This window comes from Trichechus manatus, unplaced genomic scaffold (assembly GCF_000243295.1).
Source record: "Trichechus manatus latirostris isolate Lorelei unplaced genomic scaffold, TriManLat1.0 scaffold00071, whole genome shotgun sequence".
Lineage (NCBI taxonomy): Eukaryota > Metazoa > Chordata > Mammalia > Sirenia > Trichechidae > Trichechus > Trichechus manatus.
In genome coordinates this window covers 7,024,932-7,049,658 of record NW_004444007.1, presented here as the reverse complement: position 1 = coordinate 7,049,658, position 24,727 = coordinate 7,024,932, and the positions used below count along the sequence as shown (strand labels likewise).

Below are 24,727 nucleotides of genomic sequence, written 5' to 3'. Positions count from 1 at the left end.
GGGTCAGGTCTGGGAACTCCTCGCTACTTCCGAACCATCTCTACCTCCCCCTGCCACTCAGTCCAATTCCTCAACTCTGCCTTTGATGTTCAGGGCTCCCAGACTGCCATATATAATTGATTCACTTGTTTTTTCGGTTCTTTGTTTGTAAGAAGGTCCACTGGAAGCATCTGACTATTCCACCATCTTGGCCCCGCCTCCACAAACTTGTATTTTAAAACCAGCTTTTATAGAGATAAACAAGGAATAAAGATTAAACGAGGGTAGGAGGTGGTTAGGGGAAGTAAACTTTAAGTTGGAGAAATAAACACGGGGATTTGAATTATAAAGAATTAGAAAAGGGCAAATCAATCAGAGTGTGAATACTGCTTGTGATGATGGGATAGCGAGAGTTAAGTGGTAGATGAAATGTATTTCAGAAAGTCTTTTTAAGTGTCATGATCTTTCAGAGCACAGAGAATAAGCTCTGAAATAATTAGATAAACATAATTTCACTCCCTAGTAAAACAAAGAAACTATATGACTTAAAAAGAGAACGTAATAATCATAGAACATGTCTGCATATATTTTATACACGTGCAAGTGTGGAAGCATAGTAGAGCAGGCATGTGAGAATTTTGCTTTTCTCCATGTATTAAGGACTGAGGTTTTGAAATGTGGGAAAGCATTTTTAGAAAGTCAAAAAACAAAATCAGTGTTTTGAAATCATCATGGAGCAAAGTGGAGTTTGGAAAAAAGGACCTACTGACTTTGCCTTTAGAGAAGCTTGTCTGAGAAAAGCCTTTCATGCCAAGTTCACTCCAGTTTATAAGACATGGACAGTCAATACTGAGGGTCTCAACAGAAATGTACAAACCATGCTAACCCCCAAGCAAGTGTCAGTACAGGAAGAGAAGAGAAACAAAAAACTATTAGTATCTTCATATGGAGTCCTAAGTGGTGCAAATGGTTAAGCGATTGACTACTAACCAAAAGGTTGGTGGCTCAACCCCACCCAGAGGCACTTTGGAAGAAAGGCCTAGCAATCTACTTCCTAAAAATTAACTAGTGATTCCCTTATAGAGCACAGCTGTATTCTACACATGTGGGATCACTATGAGGCAGAATTAACTAGATGGCCACGGATTTGGTTTGTTTTGTTTTTAATAACTGCATGTTATTTCAGCTCAGGAGACATTACAAGCCAGAAAAATCTCATACATGCTAGAAAACTCTTGGGAAAGACTAACAATATTGAAGAAACTAGTAGGGAGATGAACTGAATCAGGTCTCACTAGGAATGCAGCTGCTTTACAGTCCTCACTGTAGACAGTGACAGTGGGACGTCAATCTTCCCTCCAGCAAGTGCCACTGAAATGACTTCACACTCCAGGTTTATGCCAGGTCAGGGTACACAGGTCACCTCCAGAGCCATGAATGAAGTAATGTGTTACCAGAAAGCAGGTCAGAGGTGACATAAATCATCTAAGTGTAACAGCTGACTGCAAATAACTTTCTATTATAAGCAGTCATTTCCCAAATGAAGAGGATGCACCTTTATTTATTTTTTTTTTTTTGAGGAGAGATGAGGGAAGAAATCTTCACATAAAAGAAAACAGTATATATATTTTTTAATCTTGAATACCCTGAGAAAAAATACGGAATCTGTAAATATGTGTATTCTGCTTGTTGCTTTTGAGGTATCATAGGCATTGCATGAAGCCGATAGGATTATACCTATTAACTACCTCCTGGACCTCCCCATTCCACCTCTCATACCTGTTTTGAAAGATTGGTGTTAATTATTGCAAGAAAGACTGTGGGTCAGTTAAGAAGGAGACTGGGTTATTTTCCTTTCTTCAGGTTGGAAAATGGAGTGGCAAAAGAGGACCTGAATGAAAACACTATAGCTCCTCATAAGATATACTTTTTTTTTTAACCTAGTTTATTTTTTAAATTAATTATTTTTAACTTTCAACCATATTTAATCCTAGGAATATACCGAGTCTTCTTTCTCAAACATGTCTTAGGAGACACTCGATACTGTTAGTTGCCGTCGAGTCAGCACCTACTTACGGTGACCTCGTCCGTATAACAGAATGAAATGTTGCCTGGTCCTGTGCCATCTTCATGATCTTGATGTGTGTGAGTCCATTGTTTCAGCTATGATATCAATCCAAATGAGGTTTTCCTCATTTCCCCTCAACTTTGCCAAACATGATGTCCTTTTCTAGCGATTGGTCTTTCCTGATGACATGTCCAAAGTTAGCAAGCTGAAGTTCTCACCATCCTCGCTCCTAAGGAGCATTCTAAGGAGCTTTCTAAGGAGACACTAGTGACTAGAAATTATGCGATCCTAGTGAGTAGCTTCTGAAAAAGGGTTTTTACAATGTACAAATAAATTTCTTTAGAGGAAAGCACTGGCGAAGTATCCTTTAAAGCTTATCAAGTAATGTTGTACATATATGTGTGTTTGTGTGTGTTGTGTGCCATCGAGTTGATTCCAACTCACAGTGACCCTATAGGACAGAGAAGAACTGCCTCATAGGGTTTCCTAGGCTGAAATCTTTACAAGAGCAGATCGCCAGATCTTTACTCCTACAGAGCAGCTGATGGGTTCTCGAACTGCTAACCCTCTGGTTAGCAGCCGAGCACTTAACCATTGCGCCACCAGGGAGCGCTCTCTCTCTCTATGCACACACACATATAGTACATATACACACATGTACACACATATCAAGAAACAGATATTTGCCCTTTTCTAACTCTCTTCGATACTCATACAATTGTATTTGTATATGTACTGTAGTTATGGAACAATTCAAAGCTCTTGGTGAAAAGAGAATTAGCATATTAAGTTCACGTTTATAATTGTTTTGCCAGTTTGTTTGTTGACAGAGAGGAGTCTTATTGAAGTCACTGCTACCCAATATTAAGAAATAATATACACTATTTTTACAGGCACAGGTAGAATGTTTTATGATTCTATGCACACATCCAACCGCAACCAATATTTTGTTAAATTTAAATCCTGAAGAAATCTCAAGATTTTTCCTAACCAATACTAATCTCTGTTAAAGTATGACTTGTTTATACATCAGTTTGTTAACATGAATTCTCCTAAGGATATTAGCCTGATTTCATATACATTTTAATTGAGTCAGAATCGACTTGCCGGTGATGGGTTTGATTTAGTTTATATAATGAGTATCTAAATAAATGGAATCTTACATGCATTCACTGAGTAGGTGAGAAGATAAAAGAAACCAAGGAATTCTTTTCCATTTCCTAGTCTCATCAACTTCACATTCTTGTACCGTCTGTCATTTTCAAAACTAGACTTTATTTCTTATACTTACTAAAATGACTCATTATTGTCTCAAATTTTTTAAGAAGCTTAAATCTCTCTTAAAAGATTAATCTAGGAATTTATCACTTTGGCAAAGAGCACACAGTAAATGGTACTTTTATGCACATTTTTATCTTAGAGATTAAAGATAGTTAAACTTTTATCTTTTGTATTGGCATTCAGGAGTACACTTTCTCTTAGAACAAAATTTATATACTTAAGAGCTGTGAGAACAGGATTCCTTTTCACATCACTATCCCAGAGGGATAGTTAAAGTTTGGTTTATGGAACCTTGCTTTCTGCTCTGTCCAAAACGCAGTATCACTGCATAACAGGTAGTAGCGATGTAGCCAACTCTGAAGCAGCTGTTAACTGCCCATATTAAGTTTATTACCAAAAATAGTTCATCTACTAGAACACTTCTGATGATTACTTTGTTCTCACTGAAAGATTTTTTTTTTTTAATTGGGTGCAGAGTTAATCAGCTTCAAGTTTTAAGGCCACTCATATCCTCACATTATGAGAAACAGTTACAAAAGATATGAAGACAATCTATAAGAAGCCCTAAATTCAACCTTCATCTTTCTGAAATGTTTCTCATAAATAGGTATTTGAATGTAACACTACTTTTTTTTCCTTAAAATGAAATAACAAGGCCACCTACAAAATGCAATTTAACAAATATTTGTTTAATGCCTGAAACGTGTGTTCATTTACTGTCTATGTATATAGAATTATATATGAATATATTCGTGTATATAGAATATACATATGAATTTGAAGTTCAATAAGTTTTAAAAAATTGTATAGTGTAAATCACTCATTTTATAGCATAGGCTGTGTGGCCCTGCATCACATGAAAAGATAAAGATCTCATTTAAAGACAACAATGCCTTTTGCAAGACCAAAAATGATGACAATCCTGTTTGGCCTGTCCAAGGAAATGCATGCTATGGACAAATGAAGGAGATAAGACTTGGAAAAAAGATAAGGAGAGACTTCTAAATGAGATGAAGGCAAACATATGAAATTGAATGGTACAATCTGGAAGAAAGGGTCTCGTCTATTTGGATTGCTGCCTCACCTTCATCACCATCCCAGGTATCATACTTTACTTTGCACTGTAGATGGGCAGTTATTACCGTGGCAGCAGGGTCCAGCTATCCTTTATCAAGAGGCAGTTGTAGCACGAGTGTTACACCTTGGTAGCACCAGTAGAGAATTTCAAGATTTTAGAAGAACTGCCACAGTAAGTTACACTGTATGTTTGAAGAAGACTTTTTGACTACTGATTGTTTTCCATTCTCATCTTTCTGTCATTTTCTAAGGAAGGGAAGAGAAATGATGGACTAACAGCTTCTGTCATCTTATCTAGTCAGATGGTTACATACTACTATGATCAATAACAGGCATTAAAACTCAAAGGTCGATTATCCTCTGATTTCAGAAGTTCCCTGTATTTGGAAGTAAAGAAAGAGCTACTCTAGTAATTTGCATTTCATTTCACTAGTATGGAGTAGAGTCTAAATCATTATGGGTTTTTTATGCTGCTAAATCTTTGGCATAAGAATTCTCAAAGTATTGACTTTCATTTAACAAATGTTGATTGTGGGCTTATTATGTGTCAGGCACTGTGCCAGACACTGGAGATAACACTTTGAAGAAAGCAGAAATTGAACTCCTATCATGGGGCTTACAAATCACATAAATTCTGCTGGATTTTGAGCAGAAAAACCCACATAAAACACTGTGGATTACTTTTGGCCATTTTTCAAATGAATAAGGAAGTTATTTCAACCAGTAGAAAACTGGGATATAAAGAAACATCTGTCTATAAGTACTTTTCACTATGAAATAAATGTCAAGGACGGCCCAACTTTAACTAGTTGAAAGATATTATCTCATCATGTTAGTAGATACTATGTGATATTGGAGACAGTGCTATTTCTCCCAGCCTAGAAGGAAGTTGGTGTCCACACAAATGAAAGGAACTAACCAGAAGAAAAAATGCAGGCAGTGCTCATCTTGCAGAAGGCTCGGGCTCCAATAGTCTACGTATAAATCAGTTGTTTAAAACTTGGAATGAATTTCCTATTGAAATAGTATTGCAAATCATGTTTATATTTTGTAGTAGCCACAAAAACCTTTTAAACACAATGTAACTGAAATATTATCCAATTATAGTAACATCAGAAGATAATACAGTTGCCAATACATACGGCATTTTAGCTACATGTGTTTTTTGGTCCCAGACGCTCCTGGGCAATTGTCTCCTTTAAGACACCTTAATGGCAATGCCTAATTTCACCTATATGTGCTCAATGGATATTTTATTTATGATTAATTTCTGATGAGGGGGAAGCAGGAGAGAAAACACAACATGGTGGCCTTAAAGAGAAAATCAGTAAAAATAAATGTATACAACTGCCTTTTTTCCTTCTCTTTTTTTACCATTTCATTCATTTATGCCTTCAACTAATATTTACTGAGTAACTACCATGTGCTAGCCACTGTCCTGTGTGCCAAAGCTACATGTCAGTGATTCAAACAATATCACTGAACTCATATATTACGGGGGGGGGGGGGGCGACAATGAATAAATTTACATAACAAACAAAAAACCCAGAAACAAACAACAAAAACCTCTGCCATGTGATACTAAAGCTTATGAAAGAAAATAAAGCAGGGTAAGGAATTACATAGGATGAGCTCCCTGAGAAAGTAACACAAGGAGAGATGAGAAGGAGCAACACATGTGGATATCTGAACGAAGGGTATTCCAGGGAAAGGGAACAGCAAGTACAAACCCTAGAGGTAAGAACATGCTCATTGTTGCCAGGACAGCAAGTAGGTCACTGAGATTAGAGTGAGGGAGAAGAAAGGTAAGAAATGGAATCAGAAACGTAAATAGTGGCCAGATCATTTGAGGCCTTGAAAGCCAGGGAAAGGGCATTGTATTTTACTGTAAGCGAGATGGGGATCCATCGATGGTTTGAGCAGAGAAGAGGTATGACCTGTCTTAATTTTTTAAAAGGATTGCCTGAGTTGCTGTTTGGGTAAAAGACCAAGGAGAGGTGGGGGAGGATAAAGGTAGAAGGATATTGCCATATTGAAAGTGTGATATGACAGTGGCTTGGAAGAGGGTGGAAAGGGTCCCTGTGTGTATTCCTTATTTCCCAAAAATGATAGTTCAGACTTAGGATGGTACTCAAAAACATCCCCAACCTATACACAGCAACCAGTGTATGAGTAAGTATTACTGAGGATCTGCTATGCACTTGGTTGCATGCTTATTATCGTGGGGGATTAAACAGACATATAGGATGTGATCCTGGCTCTCAAGAAAACTACCATCTTGATGAAGAAAGACAGTTTCTGACACATAAATGACAAATATATTTTAAATTGCTAACTATTTTGAGAGACCACACACATCTCAAAACATCTTTCACATGGGGCCTAAAATCCTCTGACACCACAATGCAAGGATTTCCCATTCTCATGGGAAGCTCCTGGGATTAGCACACCAAGGCAATCAGTCATCTATCTTTAAGCAAGGTATTTCAAGGTATCTATTCTTGTTCCTAAAATTGGGATATGAAACAGGAAGAACAAGCAACATCTGTGATTCTTAGTAGATTTAAATCATACATGCTGCCATTTTATATTTCTGTGGTGAAGCTTGTATCTTTTCATCATACTTAATAAGGAAAGTAAAAGATAATGGAACAGATGACACTTACAGGCTCATGATTTGTATTCTGGTCGAAAACATAAAGGGATGGAAATAATCCTTCAACTCTTTCCCCTTGGGGCACTCTTCAGAGGCTCTGCTGTTAGACTTGTGCAATCTTTCTGTTGAGCTCCACTGTTGAGAAAGCAATGTCAACTCTTGTGCCTCAGACCATTCAGGCAATTGAGGAAGCCCATCTTTGAGCAGAGGGCTAGAAGCAGTCTGGGAAATTCCTGACTTGACCAGTCTGAGAGTTCTGATAATTCCAATCTCATTGTGATAAAAGTGATTATAGTACTGATTCTCTCCTGTAAGTCTATATATACTCTACAAGGGCAAAAATGATGGCACTCTTCTTTCTTGATACATAGAGCTTCAATAAATGCTTGAGGAGCAAGCAAATATTTATTCTGTGACTGCAGTTTTGCCCAGTAATGTTTTATGTTACCTCATCTGATCCACTCAGCAACCCATGCAATAAGAGTTTTGAGCTATCCTCATTTTACAGATTGGGGAGCAGATTCAGGGAGGCTAAAGCAACTTGAATAAGAACATACACAGCCTATAAGAAAAACCGATATTCAAACCAAGATCTTCCTAACTCTAAAGCCCAGACTGTTTGACATCATCCAGCTGTAGACTCCTTTGGAAGGAAAATGTCATGAAGAGCAGAAAGATCTGGGAGAGGTGGGAAAGAAAGGTAACACAGGTGAGAAGCCAAATGAAGGAAAAATTTACAGCCATATAGAAATAGAGTGGAAAGAATAAGGGAAGGGAAGTGGGAACAGAAAAGAAGGGGCAAAGAAAAATGACACAGTAAAATACTTTATAGAGCTTAGTGATAAACTCGTAATAAGGACATGTCAAAGATAATTCAAAATCTGTAGGGAAGTTACTTAACTCTATGTCTGGGTTTCTTCCTCAGGTAAGTAACGACACCAACCAAAATAAAGGTGTTGCCAAAATTAAATGAGATAATCTCTGGAAAGTGCTTAAAAACCATTGCCATCGAGTTGATTGTGACTCATAGCAACCCTATAATAGGACAGAGTAGAACTGCCCCATAGGGTTTCCAAGGAGTGTCTGGTGGATTTGAACTGCTGACCTTTTGGTTAGCAGCCATGCTTTTAACCACTATGCCACCAAGGGTTCCAGAAAGTGCTTAGCATAGTGCTTAACACAAAGTAAGAACTAAGTAAATATTGGCTAATATTAAAATTATAAACAGCCAGTTAAGTAACTAGAATTAATTGTCTGTACCTTCCCATGCTTCCATTTTGCTCATTTGTAAATGCAGTGGATGGGTTAGAGAGTCTCTAAGGTCCCTGGGTGGCTCAAATAGTTTGTGCTCAACTATTAACCTAATGGTTGGCAGTTCGAACCCAGCCAGCGGTGCCATGGAAAAAAGGCCTGGCAGTCAGCTTCCATAAAGATCACAGCCAAGAAAACCCTACAGAACAGGTCTACTCTGTAACACATGGGGTTGCCATGAGTTGGAATCAACTTGACCGCAACTGGGTTGGTTTTGGTTTAACGTCCTCTCCCCACCTCCACCCCCACAAAAATTCTGTGATGCTATGTTTGGAAATAAACTACTTGTTGCAAATCTGATGATTTTTTAAAATGTTGAAGTGAAGGCGGGGGGAATCCAAGTGATAATGTCTTCTAAGTAGTTGGAAATATCTCTAGGTTATACATCTAAATCTAAAATAGGCAAACATACTCAAAAACACACATACATACACCCACACAGAATTAAACCTATAGACCAGGAAAAGTTGTTAAAAGTTCAAGAGAAAGTAAATGAAAAAGCTTTGATAATCTGTTGCCAAGTATGAAAGACAGTTTGAAACAGATCTTTAAAATGTTCATATTCTGTGCTAGAGCATTTATACTTTATTGAAAATTCTTCATATTTCACTTAATTTTTACATCTTTCCCCCACCCTTTTAGGCACCTTTTTATGTTAAACACCACTGCTGGCATTTAGTTGAATGCAGTGGGTTTGGTTTTTTGGTTTTTATTCAGTCAAGTTGATTCTGACTCATAACGACATTATAGGACAGAGTACAGCTGCTCCATAGGGTTTCCAAGGAGTGGCTGGTGGATTGGAACCGCCAACCTTTTGGTTAGCAGCCGAGCTCTTAAGCCAAGATCTTAACCATTGTACCAGCTGAATGAATAGCATGACCTTATTATTACGTATTTTCCAAAATCGTCACTTATCGTTTCCTTCTCTTATGATTCTATCAGATAAGAGGGGTTTTCCCCCCTCTATTATTGCACATATAGGCTCTTAAGTAGAGATCTAATGTTAAGCAAAGTGGTTCTATACAAACATATTCAATGATTTTGGAAACCATTTCTTGATGTAGTAGAAATGGCATATTTTCAGAAACAAAACAAATACAGAATGGGTAAGAAACAATTTTAGAACAACAGAAAATGGAAGCCTTAACTCCAATTGTCTGTTTGCATGTAGGTACGCAGCAACATTATTAGAGATGGTTAAGTTACCATATTAACTTCTAAAAGAGTCTGAGTCAGCTAGGTTTTGAAAGACAGTGACACTTCTAAGAGCTTCGTCACCTCCAGTCCTTGGATACTAACGCGCTTACTCACTTGTCCGGGTTAAAAGCTACTATTTTAAGTTCAAAGTAGAAAGTGCCTTTTGGGTAGTGGTGATGATAGTTTAAAATAAAGAATGTGGGGGTTGGGGGAAAGCCTGCTTCAGGCATCTCCCATATTTCCTTTCCAGTCAAGTTTTACTGTAACGGGTGATTTCTTATTCTCTATCAATATTCATGATTCAGGTCCTTAAAGTTTTTGAGAGACTGACCGCTTGTCCCCTACCCCATTGTTACATCACTATTCTTCAAAATGCTGGAACAGCGTTTGTAAACAATAAAGCCACGTGTGCATGAGCACATGGCAAGTTGTCAGGATGACCTAGAACTCCTACGCAAGAGGGGAACACCCTGGCACGAATCTTAACATCACCACACCAGCTGTCTGTTTCTGTGTGTGAGCATGTGTCTCATGCCTCAACTTTCTTCTAAGGGACCGCTTACAGGTAGTTTACACAGAGACCCTCAGGATTTTGTGCACCTTCATGATATTTGAAAAAAATGCATGACATCAGTATGTTTTCATATTATGTTCATAGACAGAGACTTGTACTATGGTCTGTTTAATTAGCCATTTCTACCAAAGAGGACTTAATTCATAGATCAGAAGCTTAACACACACACATACATACTCAGGAGTAACTGAAAAGGGACAAATGGCCTAAAATGTCCACAGTGCTCCTTGGTACGCACCTTTCACACTCAATCTACCATTCTGATATTTTGTAATAGAGACAGTTACCACTCAGTCTTGTTTTTATGAAAGCCGTCCATTCATCAGGTAAATCAATGTTTATTGCATGCTTACCACTTTAAGTGAAACTGAAGCAAAGTCAGATGAAAGTTATACTTAAATCCCATCCTTAGCAGAAATACATGAATTTATAGCCTTTATTACATCCTGAACACTTTGGTTTGTAACCATGTACAATTTACTTTCCAGCAAATAAAAAGAGGGACAAATGTTATTGCCCTAATACTTGATAAGGTAATTCTTGTGAAAGCCCAAGAAGTGCTCAGACATGGAAAGTTTACTCGTAAGTAACGTCACAGATGGTTTCACTGTCTGGGCCTAAAGTGATTACGATAAATGCATCATTTCCAGGCCAAAACAGTGAAAAGCAAGCAAAGAAAACAAGCAAAAAGAATTTTTTTAAGTCTATAACCTATTTTTTACCATATCTTAATTCAATGCATTATTAATGTACAATAGTAATTTAAAATTGCTAAACATGAAATAGGAGCCCTGGCGGTGCAGTGGGTAAACCGATCGACTGCTAATGGAAAGGTTGGTAGTTTGAAACCACCAGTGGCTCTGGTGGAGAAAGATGTAGCAGCCTGCTTCCATAAAGGTTACAGCCTTGGAAACCCTATGGGATCACTATGAGTCAGAATTGCAGTGGGTTTTTGTTTTTTGGTAAACATTAAATAAGTTATATCTTTTCAAATCCAGAAGGAAGTTTTTACTCAGTAACAAAAATGAAAAACTTCCATCCTTAGATTTCACTGTGCTGATTAAATGAGTCACTCTTTTGGTAATTTCTTCCAAGTGAGAGTAGATTCAGATGTTAAATGGCTAAAAGTTAACTTCTGAGATTCATTTGTAAATAATGGAATTGGACAGATAATCTCTAAATTATTCCAGATCTAAAATTCTCTTTTACCAAGCATCACTTAAACCAAAACAGATTTGGTGCTTGGTTTATCTCTTGGGTAAGAATCCCTTAAAAGATTAAACAAATTCCTTTCATTTATAATACCACATTTCAGAGATTCTGATCTTTTCTCTTTTTAGAAAGGTAATGTAATTATTTTTTTAAAATTCTATGAAAGAATAGTTCATACAAGCCAACTTTTCAATTAACTATAAATTGTTTTGATGATCTAATTTCAATTCTTTGTGAGGCATGAAGGCTTCTATTTTTGGATGATCAATGATAACATCCATATAAAACAATCCTTAGATATAATCCAAAAGAACTCAAAGTTTGCTCATATTTTAAATATTCTAATTCCAGTGAGGGTGGCACAGGACCCGCCAGTGTTTCCTTCTGTTGTACATAGGGTTGCTATGAGTTGGAACCGACTCCAGGGCACCTAACAACAATTATTTCCGGTGAGTATTTGTTAGCGGTCATCAAGGCGTACCCACTCCCCGCCCCCCCATGGCGACCCCATGAATAGCACCGGTAAAAATATACCAGGTACACAGGATAAGACAATTAAATTCTTGGTGCTTTGATATTTTTTTACTGCGAACACTTAACTTTTTATTGATAAATGTAAATGAAAAACTCTAAAAATTTATCTGGAAAGAAATTCCCTAAATTTTATTTAAAACCCCCAGGTCTTGATGTGGATTTAAAAATGCACAAGGGTTGACGGAGGTGCGGGTGGGAGGGGCCAGAGAAGTTGGAAGAGGTGGGTATAGGATGGGATGCACAGAACGTTTAACTGAGCATTTTCCTGAGATTTCCGTGGTCGGAGTGTATAGTTCTGGATGACAGATTGTGAATTCTCTTAACTTCTCAAATAAGACACTTACAAATACCAAAATACAGTTTTTTGTTTTTTGTTTTTTTAACATTTTTAAGAATGGGCGGTAGGCACGCGCACTTCAGTCACAGGGCCACTGTAAATTACAATCAAGGCACGCTGGTAAATCTGTCCCCGTTTCCCAAAATCATAAAAAGGTTTGGCATGACCAGTTCCATTCGCCGCAGGAAGAAAAAAGATTACTGCCGGATTTAGGCACAAACTTTGAGGCTTTAGTGGGAAAATTGCGCATTAAGCAGATCCTGACCTAGACAACTTGGTCTTTGGTTCATGACCCTGTCAGGGCCAGACAAGGGCTGCCTGACTATGAATTAAACTGTGCCGATTTCTCCGCCCACAGACACACAAAGCCGTACTCTCTCAGCTGTTACATAAGAGTCTCTGGAATCCTAGGATGGTGTTTGTAAATAGCGCTGCCATGCGCACAGTACCCACGTGTCAAATGTTTATGTGACCTCCTGTAACTGGAAGGCAAAATAGTGTCAGCAACCTCCAAAGAGAAACCTCCTATTTCTTTGACCCTAAAGTAATCATGTTGGCGTCAAGAAATTATCTCTAGGGTAATCTATCTTTTGTCTTCTTTTCATTTCTCTTTTTCTTTTTTTGAAAAACTCTAACGGGAGGTAGAACTGGAATAACCACACATTTCACTCTCCACCTCATTTCCTTTCTTTCTTTAACTGACTCCTGACAGGACAGGGTCAAAATTAACTGCCTAGTTAACCTAATTCAATTTAGGTCTAATTCTGTAATTGCAACAGTACATTCTGAATGCACTTTACCTCCTCTCATCCCCAGATTTCTCTGCTCCTTTACTTCATTGTGAAGTGAAATATTAGGAGAGGTGAGATTACATGACTAGGGATGCACTAAGTATGCAATTGATACCCAAATAAAATCAGAAACGTGACCATTTCAGCAAAAATATCCAGTCGATTTGCTTGGGTGAAGAGAAAAATGATTTAGTATTTTATCAGTCTTATTTCAGATTTCACCCTCATCTATATTCATTGTGTCTTTTACAATGGGTTTTTAAACAGGAAACAAGTAAACTCCATTGGTTAAGAGGGCTTGAATTCTTACCAACTATATTTTTCTTCCCTAAATATGAAAAGTTTCTCATAGCCTTTAACGTTATTCAGAGCATGACATAAATTATAGAAGTGCAAAAAACAAATGAAGCAAAATTGTCAGTAGTAAATTAAACTCAATGTGTTTTTAAAAATATTCTGACTTCAACAAAATCCCAAGTATAGTTTTTTTAAATCATTTTAAAATATCAAATTCCATATCTCTTATACACTTGAAAAATACATCTGATTAAAATGTTTTTAAATTGTTACCAAATGAGTTTGTCTCTATAAGATTTCCTATTAAATATAAGAATTACATTTTTAAAGAATAAACAGGTTGTTACAAAACATTGAAAATTTAGTTCCCAAAGTTAGTAAACAAATGTCCTTTTCAATTTTGACTTTCAGTAAAAGCACATAATTAAAAACCAGTCATTAATAAAGTGAGCCATTAGCAAAATGTCTGCTAGTTTTATTCTCTGACAATATGCTTTTTTCCAAGTTTAACATGGTAGACAATTCTAAAATTAAAAATAAAATTTTGGGTTTTTCTTTAATTTCAACTCATTTTAACTTCATAGAAGAAAAAACTATTCAGAGGGCCGGATTGGAATGAAGATAAATTAAATATGGAGTACAAATGTTAAACTATGTGTTTTCCTACTAATAATGTACCTACTTCTGTTTTTACTAAACAATTTTTGCAATAAATACTTTTAAGTTGGAAGATTTGTTCTTCGCTCATGTGAGAAAAGTGCCCATTTATGGTACTTTTCCTGTCACCAGTTAAGTTTGATACATTATAATATGAATGTAAATAAACATTTTAATAACTAAATTTACTTTGTAAGATGATCACTCTAATTTTATGAACCATCAGACATTTTGTATGCAGAAATGATTTCTTGTTCTGATGTATGCAGTAAAGCAAACAAAAAGCTAATAATCACCCGAACTAATTAGAGGGTGTCTAAAAGTGATCTTTTAATACAAAAATCATGAAAGGTTATAAAAGAGCTGAGAGGGCTTTATAGCCAATGGCAAATATGAAAATTCTATAACTTCAAAGTAAGAGACTTCGAACAAAAATGAGAAAGTGCTGAAAGAACAAACAGATTTAAAAAATTAATAGGAACAAACTAGGTTAGGGATGGAATAATGGGAGTGGTATCATTGTTTTATTTTCAGATTAAGGTACTTTAGAACCAGCACAAGGAATAATTAAGGTATTTTCTATGGGAGCTCTTGTCCTTTACTGTAGACATGAAAGAAAAACAGGAGAAATAACTCAGATACCGTCCATCATCTGATTTTCACTGTCATCATTTAAGCCTTTATTATTCTATTCTGCAAGATAAAAATTATACGAATTTGGGGAGAAAATACTGTAATAAAAAGGAGCTCTAGTGGCACCGTGGTTAAGCACTCGGCTGCTAACCGAAAGGTCAGCGGCTCGAACCCACCAGCCCCTCCATGGGAGAAAGATGTGGCAGTCTGCTTCCATAAAGATTACAGTCTTGGAAACCCTATGGGGCAGTTCTTCTGTGTCCTATAGGGTCACTAGGAGTCGGAATCAACTCGATGGCAACAGGTTTGGTTTTCAGGTACTGTAATAAAAACCCATATTTAAAAAAAAACTTGTTTTTTTGAGTAGATAAATAGCTTCCTTTAAAAATATAATCTGGACACAGATACTCAATTTAATACTCTATCAAGAAAAGATTTAATAAGTCAGGTTTTAGCAATGGCTAATGAGGCATGACAACAGTAACTAAAAGTATCACTGTGACAAATCTTAAGATGGTAAAAGTAACAAATGAAAAACATCAATACTACTTATGGCATACCTTAATGGCAGATCCCTGTCTATGTCAATGCCTGACCATAGGCAATTCCTTTCCTGAAGAGAATGGTCCATCAGCAAAAATTCACAGTCCTATTATTTTCCCCTTTGAATACAGTATATCTTCCATACTATTTATAAAAAGTAAAGATAAAAATATTAACAAATCAAAACACTCCTAATTTGTTTGAAAGGTTTATAATTCTTGGTAGTGCATTTAAAAAGCAAAGTTGGAATACTACACTTAAACCTAATGAACAAGTTTTTGAAAAGTACGAGTGTTCTAGTACAAAAATTTATTGTTGGCTTAAGGTGGTTCAAAACTTTGAAGGGAAAACAAGAGTAAAAGCAAACGAGCTACTCATTTCTCTAGTCACAATGAGAACCTACAATTCTGTGTTATTGCTTTCCAAAATAATCACTATATTAAGGTTCTGATGGGTTAAAGGCTCTAACATGAGTGTCCAGTTTGTGCCTGCCACAAATATAAAACCTATAAGTAGGTGCTATGCCTGTACTCTTAAAACTTCACCAAAGATGACATTCAGGTGGCTAATGGACACATGAGGAAATGTTCACGATCATTAGTCATTAGAAAAATGCAAATCAAAACTACAATGAGATACCATCTCACCAGAAAACAATAAATGTTGGAAAGGTTGTGGATAGAGTGGAACTCATGCACTGCTAGTGGGAATGTAAAATGGTACAACCACTATGGAAAACAATATGGTGCCTCCTTAAAAAGCCAGAAATAGAAATACCATACGATCCAGTAATCCCACTCTTAGGACTATATCCTAGAGAAATAAGAGCTGTCACACAAATAGACATATGGACACCCATGTTCATTGTAGCATTATTCACAATAGCAAAAAGATAGAAACAACCTAACTGCCCATCAGCAGATGAATAGCTAAACAAATTATCGTACATATACACAATGAAATACTACACAATGATAACGAACAATGATGAATCTGGGAAACATCTCACAATGTGGATGAACCTGGAGGGCATTATGCTGAGTGAAATAAATCAATCACAAAAGAACAAATATTGTATGAGACCACTATTATAAAAACTCAAGCAAAGGTTTACATACTTGGAAAAAAATCTTTGATGGTTACAAGGGAGGGGAGGCTTGGGAAGGGGAAATCACTAACTAGATAGTAGACAAGTGTTAACTTTGGTGAAGAGAAAGAACACACAATATAGGGGAAGTCAGTACAACCTGACCAAGGCAAAGTCATAGAAGCTTTCTAGACATATCCAAAACACCTTGAGGGACGGAGTTACTGAGGCTGAGGGCTAGGGACCTTGGTCTCAGAAGACATGTAGCTCAGTTGGCATTACATAGTTCATACAGAAAACGTTCTACATCACACTTTGGTTAGCAGCATCTGCAGTCTTAAAAGCTTGCAAGTAGCCATCTAAGATACATCTACTGGTCCCGTCCCATCCGGAGCAAAGGAGAATGAAAAAAAACAAAGATACAAGGAAAATATTAGTCCAAAGGACTAACGAGCCACGTGAACCACAGCTTCCACCAGCTTGAGCCCAGAAGAACTAGATTATGCCCAGCTACCACCACCAACAGCTCTACCAGGGATCACTATAGAGGGTCCCAGAGAGAGCAGGAGGGAAATGTGGAACAAAATTCAAATTCACCTAAAAAGACCAGACTTAATGGTCTGACAGAGACTGGAGGAACCTCCGAGACTATGGCCCCTTGGCACCCTGCTAACTCAGAACTGAAGCCACTCCTGAAGTCCACCTTTCAGCCAAAGATGAAACCAAAAAACCAAACTCATTGCTGTTGTTTCAACTCATAGTGACCCTATAGGACAGAGTAGAACTGTCCCATAGGGTTCCTGAGGAGTGTTTGGTAGATTTGAACTGCTAGCCTTGTGGTTAGCAGCCGAGCTGTTAACCATTGTGCCACGAGGGCTCCTAGACAAAGATTAGACAGGCCGATAAAACAGACAGTAACACAGGTGAGGAATGTGCTGCTTCTTAGTTCAGTCAAGTATGTGAGACCAAATGCGCTATGAGACCAAATGGGCAACAACTGCCCAAAAGCAAAGATGAGAAGGTAGGAAGGGACAGGAAAACTTGAGGAATGGACATGAGGAACCCTGGGTGGAAAGGGGGAGACTGCTGACACATTGCATGGATTGCAACCAATGTCACAAAACAATTTGTGTATAACTTTTTGAACGAGAAACTAATTTGCAGTGTAAACTTTCACCTTAAGCACAGTAAAATTTAAAAAAAAAGAATTCTGCGTGATTTCTACACTCATGTCTTGAAAAAGTGATCAAATAGAAATCATATGGAACCAAGACATTTTCTTATTGAATACAATAACATGTATACATTAGATTTGTCTCCGATGCTTCCAGATCAGTGAATCTCTCCCAACCTGGTTATCAGTCAGTCTCAAGCTATGGGATCAAATGGGCAGCAATCCAACATTCAGAATAAAAAGGGAGAGAAGCTTTGCTCAACAAGAATGATTAGTATCTAAAATTACATAAGGTCAGAAATTCAAGCACAACTAATCCAAAATATTTTACCCTGTGGGTCCAAAACTAAAAGTCTTAGGTTTATAGGGAGTAGTCCTAAAAATATGCATTCATTCTGCCATTAACAATTCTGTAAACATCCTGCTGGTATTTGTAAATACCAGCCATCATCATTCTGACCCCAGCTATTTCTCACTTAGTCCTGGCATCACAATGACTGCTGTAGAGCAATTCCCTTCTCACCTTTATTTTACATCTAGAACCTGTCATAACGCCAGCAGACAGAAACAGAATTGCATGCTTAAATCCCGTGAGATGCTTTGTCATTTTAATTTTAAAATCTGAGATATGATAGTAAACTAAAAAAACCCATTGCCATCGAGTCGATTCTGACTCATAGCAACCATATAGGACAGAGTAGAACTGCCTCATGGGGTTTCCAAGGAGCGACTGGTGGATTTGAACTGCCAACCTATTGGTTAGTAGCCAAACTCTTAACCACTATGCTACCAGGGTTTCTAAGATATAATAATAGCAAGTGGAAATATAAATAGTTAACAAAATCAAAGTTTTTGAAGCCTACTCTATATGTCCTCCAGTGCCGTCCTGTTTTCATGTAGACAAATTTTAATGCCAAAAGAAAAGATCATCTAGTAATTTGCTATTGAAACATACAATCTAGAGACTTCTCTTGACTTCTAGCTTAAACTACACATTTGGCAGCAGTTTAAAAAAGAAGGGCATTTTTTGTAGATACACCTTTTAACACTTGGGTAACATCCTCTGAATTAACTGGAAAATGGTTAGGTGACTGAATATATTCTCAAAAGTTTCTTGCAATTACATATTAAGCTCTGTTCACCGAGTCCCCTAACCCACTGCCTGCCAAATAAATCATTCCATATAAGTTCTGAAGACTCTTTTTCACCACTAAGGACACTGGTGAACTTTTGTGTGATTCAGTATCCTTCTCATCAATGACAAAAAGGCATTTTAATACAACTCACTGATACCATTTTCTTAGAAATACATGCTTAGACAGAAATATATCTACATTTCTTTCACATGAGACGAGATACTTCCTCAAACCAAATATCTGAAGCAAATTATAAGCATTTTGATTTACAGCTTTAAGACATAATTCACATACAAGTGGTTTTTAGTATGTTCATAGAGTTGTGAAACCATTATCGTGTAATTTTGGAACATTTTTATCAACCCGAGAAGAAACCTCTTCACACACACCCTGGTACAGTCAATCTACTTTCTGTCTCTAGATTTCCCTATTCTGGACATTTCGTATAAATGGTACCATACCATATGTCTCCTTTTGTGACTGGCTTCTTTTATTTAGCATAATGTTTTCAAGGTTCATCCATGTTGTAGCATGTATCAGTACTTCATTCCTTGTTATTGCCAAATAACATTCCATTGTATGGATATACATTTTGTTTATCTATTCATGGGTGAATGAAAATCTGTGTTGTTTACACTTTTTAACAATTATTAATACTACTACTATGAATATTCACATACAAGTTCTTATTGGACAATCGTATGCATTTTAAGCTTCCTTTCATCACTTTTCATAGACAGCCTATATTAGAGCTACACTTTTATTATTAATGTCAATGAGGCAGTAAAACAGACTGCCTAACCTCAAATTCTGGCTAAGCCACATACTGGCTGTATGAACTTGGGCAAGTTATTTAACATCACTATGTGTCAATTTTCTCATCCTGAAATGAGGATGATAATAATAATGGTACCTACTTCTAGAGTTTTTATAAGAATTAAATGATACCAACTTATAGTTTCACAAGACATTAAAACAACTTGTAAAAATTTGAACACAAAGGCCATTCTATGCAAAGAACTTTTATGCAAACAAAAAAAATTATATTCTGATATACATTTTAATAAGTCATGATAGCACAAGCACATGAAGTAGACATGTGTTAATTTTTTTTCTGTTTTCAAGAAAAAAAGGTTTAGAAATACATGATTATGTGATAAAATTCTAAATAACTAGATACATAAAATTAGTACAAGTGAAACTGAGGGAATCTGAAAAAGATGGATGGATTGTATCAATGTCAATATCCTGGTTGAGCTATTATACTATCCTTTTGCAAAATGTTACCACTGGAGTAACATTTTACGATTGTCATAGGATGTAGAAATTAGATTTAAGGAAAAAGCACCATCATCACCATTACTATCGTCACCATCACCAAGACCTCTAAAATTATTTTTCTTTTATGCACTGAGAATACAATTACACATTTTCAAATTAAATGACATTGTTTTTAACTATTTCTATGTCATGCATTAAATCTTGATTCTGAGTAGAACACCACTAGGTTCTATTAGGGAATAAAAAGAAATAGAAATCAGTGCCTACCGTAATTTAAAAGAAACACTTGTAGTATTTTTAGTGAAAACTATCAGTTCATTTTATGTCCTAAATTGTCTTTTGAAAATACTTCATCCCCTTGTGTTCATCTCTTAGTTTAATTCTCAAACTATTTGGAGCTTGATTTCAAGTCAGTTTTGAATAACAACTATCAGTGATTATAAAATATTGAGTTCCAAATTCTAAAACTGAAGGTAGGATGACATTATCACTGAATTTACTTTTACATAAAATATTGAAAATCACCTACTATCTGTTTCTCCTTCTCGAAGCATGGCATATTTAACTACTCATTTCATGAGAAGTGGAAAAAACATAAATTAAAGCTAATAGAATTTGCTATTTTGAAATGGGCAACCAAAATCCATTTTATTGAGGAAAGACTATATGTCCATATTAAGTCAGGGATTTTCTGCAGGATACAATACAGGATCAGAATAAGGCTGGAGACCGGCAGTTATGCATGATTCTTTTTGGCTTGCAGTCACGATGATTCACATGCTCTCACTTTCCCCTTCTGAAACCCTTGTCTCCTGTCATATACCAAACCAACAGATGTACTGTTATAACCTTCTTGAATAATATCAGACTACTCACTGAGTTTTGGCAGTGAGCCAAAATAGAAATTGGAGATCTAGACCAAGTAAATACCATATATTTGGCAAAATCATTTGTGGTTGTGTTCTTCAGCACAGTTTCCAAGATAACCACCAGTTCTACTTGGCAACTCAACTCTCTCACAGTTAAGGCTCCAATTGTAAAGTTGGCTTGTGAGATATTTTTCTGCTGCCGGCTTTGGTGGTATTACTATGCTAAGAAAAACCGTGCAGTGGTGGCATAATAGTTGAGAAAGATGTTATTCTGATAAACCAACACTAACAGCTGGTCCAAAGTTTTAACTTGTCCCCATGATAAGAAAAATTATATTAATTCAAAAGATTTAAATTATAGTAAAACAGTATTACAAAACAAAGATAATTCCTTCTAGCAATTGAGATGACTAGGTAAGACAAATGCTATCTAAAAAAAAAGAAAAACAATTGAAGTAGCAGTATGAGAAATTAAAGCATCAAAAACAGATCTGAATTTTTTTTTAAATGTCACACACCAATAGCTTTTGATGACTTATTTTATTTCAAGGTAAATTCATAAGAATGCATAAGAATTTACTAACTTGAATTTGGGGCAGGATGGTAAATAAAGTTTCTGCTAGGTGTGTCTCTGTGAATCATAAAGGCTTTTTAACAAGGTTAGCATACAAGGAAATACATTTCACTAGTGGCATCTGGCTTACAACACTGTGGGGTGGAGTCTTGGAGAGATAGAGAAATTTTAACTTCAGCCAGTGAAACCAAAACACTGACTCCAGTTTTTTTTACCTAATACAAGTCCTCTGCCAACACAGGACTTTGTAATCTATCATAATAACTCCTCAGCAAGTGCATTTCACTTGTTCTAGAAGTTATGTTGACATGCCAATGTCTAGGACCATGTGTCACTGCATGGAAATCTTATCAATCCCTCTGGTTCCTGGTATGCGCCAGACTAATGCTAGGTCTAGTTAAAGTCTTAAGAAGAGTTTAGCAAATGTGTTGATTTAACCAAAGCAAAGGACTTCCCTCATACCAAGTTGATTTCCCATTAATCATTAGTTCAATAAGGAGATAAGCAAAACTATGTTACAGGTTAAGAAAAACCATCTTGTCACTGTCCACTATCACTCCCGTAAAATTCAATTATCAATAGCTTTTCAACCAAGACAGTTCTATCTATGAAATTTTTGGAACATCCAGGTGTATGTTTGCATATAAAACATATGCCAAAATATAAAGGAATATATATTGACTGTCACATATACGGTAAAGAAGAACTGAGGTTATGCCTTTCATTGTAAACTATCCCATACTGATCCAAATAATTTCTCTTTTCTAACAAAGGAAAAAGTGTTACGTTTATTCAGATTGGTGAATATTTTAATGTACATCTCCTCCTGATAATCACTGGATCCTTAGTAATCCATTATAGGGTATTAATTAACAGATACTTTTAGCATAAAAACAGGATGCATAAAACAACAAAAGAACCTATATTTGAGGATAGGAGAGAACAAGCCATTATGGTCACTTAAAAATCATGAGAAAATATAAGTATTTGCATGTACTGATTTGAGTGGAAAATATTATATGTATTATTAGTTGAATAGCTCAAAGACAATACACACATTTGAAAAGCTGTCCCCAAGAAGTATTTAGGTACTAGTCTATTAGCAAATGGAATTCATTTTTAATTCTGAATTCCTAGAATAACTAACCATAGTTTTCTCAACAAACAGTATGCATTTATGCTAAAATCCTAAGTGTTTTCTTTCTTATTTTGGAGCAAATAATAACCAACCAATGAGTTGTCTCTATTCCACAGAGTTGAGCAGTGCTCCTCCCTTGCAATCATGTGAACCAACCTCTAGTATCAATGATTTAAGCAAACTTAACTGCTCTTCCAGAAATCAACACAGAGTTAGTTACAAAGTGAACTACGAGGACAAATAGTTTTAGAAATCTGATTTATGGAGTAATGTGCATTTACTGTAGTTTTTCCCCTAGCCATCTTTTAATCGTACACATACCTCCTAAACTTGTTTGACTCTCCAACACTTCACTAATACTTCTTTGCTTAATAGCATTAAAAATTGAAATTTGTATCCTACTCCAAACCTATTCTGAAACACACATCTAAAGGAATATAAGTCCCCTCCAGTATGTCAACTTTACATTAAAATACAAATGTAACGATTTCATTAGCTAGGCAACCACACTCTCTATTTTAAGCAAAAAAAATTCTGTAATTCCCAACTTCCTCAAAGACACTATTTTATTCCTATTTTGAGTCATTTGTTGGATATTTTTTAGATTTAGATTTGCCATTATTACCCCTAATTGGAGCGGGAAAAGCACAATGTACAATTTGAGATTTTACACTCGGGTGTATTCTACTCCCTAGACAGGCAAATATAAATATTTTACTACCTTTTAGGCATACAGCTGAAAAATAACTTTTTTCTTCTGATTCCTAAAATTAGCTAGCTGAGGAGAGGGGAGAAAAATCACTGAATGCGATTAAAAGTATACGGTGAGGGCAATAGCCGGTAGATAACACATATTTCATATTCCACCTGCCCAGGATTCTATCCAGGCCACACTTTATTTTGTCATAGGTAGAAAACTCTCCATAGAAACCTGTGAGCTTAAAAACACTAGGCTTGCAAGCAGCCCTGTGCGACGGTTCAGCAACATGCGAGTGTGAGTCTGTGAGAGAACAGAGGAGACACAGAGAAAGGCAGAAAGATAAAGACAAGACCAAAGAAACGAGAGAAGCCAAGAAAGAAAAAGAAATCTGGATGGGACTGTTACAAATCTGCTCTTCACTTCTCGGTTTCTTCGCTGGGATTGGGTTTCATTTCTTTCGGCGCCCCTGACCTTGCAGTCTTCCAACTCTCAAACGCTCCGCTCCCCCCGCCCGCCGCCCCCTCCCCGGCCTGCGCCTGCCTTTGTGTCTGCCTGTCACTTACCGGGGAACCAAGGAACCAAACGAAGCTGATTCGGGAGAAGCACAAAGCCAGGACACACACTTGCCCATAAATTCTCTTACACACATTCCCTAGGCTGGAAGGTACAGTCCAGCGCAGGGCTGGTGGACCTTGAGAAAGTGGATTCTGGTGTTGTTTCGGGACGAGAGAAACTATTCTTCCCTCTCCTCGCTCAGCACCAGCAACAAAACGCGCGGACTTATGAAAAAAACAAAACCCCACTTAGTGCATTCCAGTTCCACTCTCAGTGACATTCGCTGAGCGCACCCCCAAAGAAGGGAACACGGGGGTAGAAAAGGGCAGGCGCAGACCTAGACCCAGACCCTAGAGAAGATAAAAGGGTCGAAAAACCCCCGGTTAGTAGTGTCTCCGGAGTGGTGAGGATAAACAAGAGACTCTCTTGACTTACACTAAGGAAAAGAGGGGGAAAGGATTAAAAGGAAAAGTAGTGCCCCCCCAAAGCGCAACTATTTTAGAAAGCAAAGCAAAGAAAAACCACTTTCCGGAGGATAAAAGGCCGGGAAACCCGCCCATGGGAGACACAGTGTAAGTTTTCCTGGGTAAGGAGGAGGGGGGCATTAGCAGGAGAGAGGAGAGAACACACAACTGCAGATTTAAAAGGGGGGGGGGGGAATAAAACTATATTTGTCAGCCATGTTGAAGAGGCTCCAGTAATTTGTGAAGCTTCCCTCTTCCCTCTTGGTATTTGTGGGTGACACTTCAAGGTTTGCTCCCTAGTCCCTGGAAGCCCGAGAGAAAGCGAGGGGGAGAGGAAAGGGAGAGTTTCGCGGTATAAGAGAAGCGCTCTGACCTCGTTCTCGTCCCTCAGCCTTGCAGCAATCCAGCAGTTGCAGTCGGGTCTCCTTTCTAACAAATCCTAAAGGGCAGCCATCTTGCTTCCTTCTGCTTCTCTACGAAAGCAGCCTAGCCTCCGCATCAATATTCATAAGGCAGTTTGACGTCTGTTCTCATCACTCAGCGGGGCCGGCGTCTCCGGGCGGCCGCGCCGAGGGGGCGGACGTGACTCGCATGCGAGCGGG

General features: G+C 37.2%; 1 protein-coding gene across 1 annotated transcript in view; it reads right to left on the bottom strand.

Annotated features, from left to right (window-relative positions):
- Positions 1–24,702, bottom strand: part of TET2 (tet methylcytosine dioxygenase 2) — a 139,070-nt gene extending 114,368 nt beyond the window's left edge. Inside the window, exon 1 of the mRNA XM_004380202.2 lies at positions 24,499–24,702. The gene's annotated coding sequence lies outside the window, so the exon portion shown is untranslated. The remainder of the gene's footprint in view (positions 1–24,498) is intronic.
- Positions 24,703–24,727: the final 25 nt, after the last annotated feature.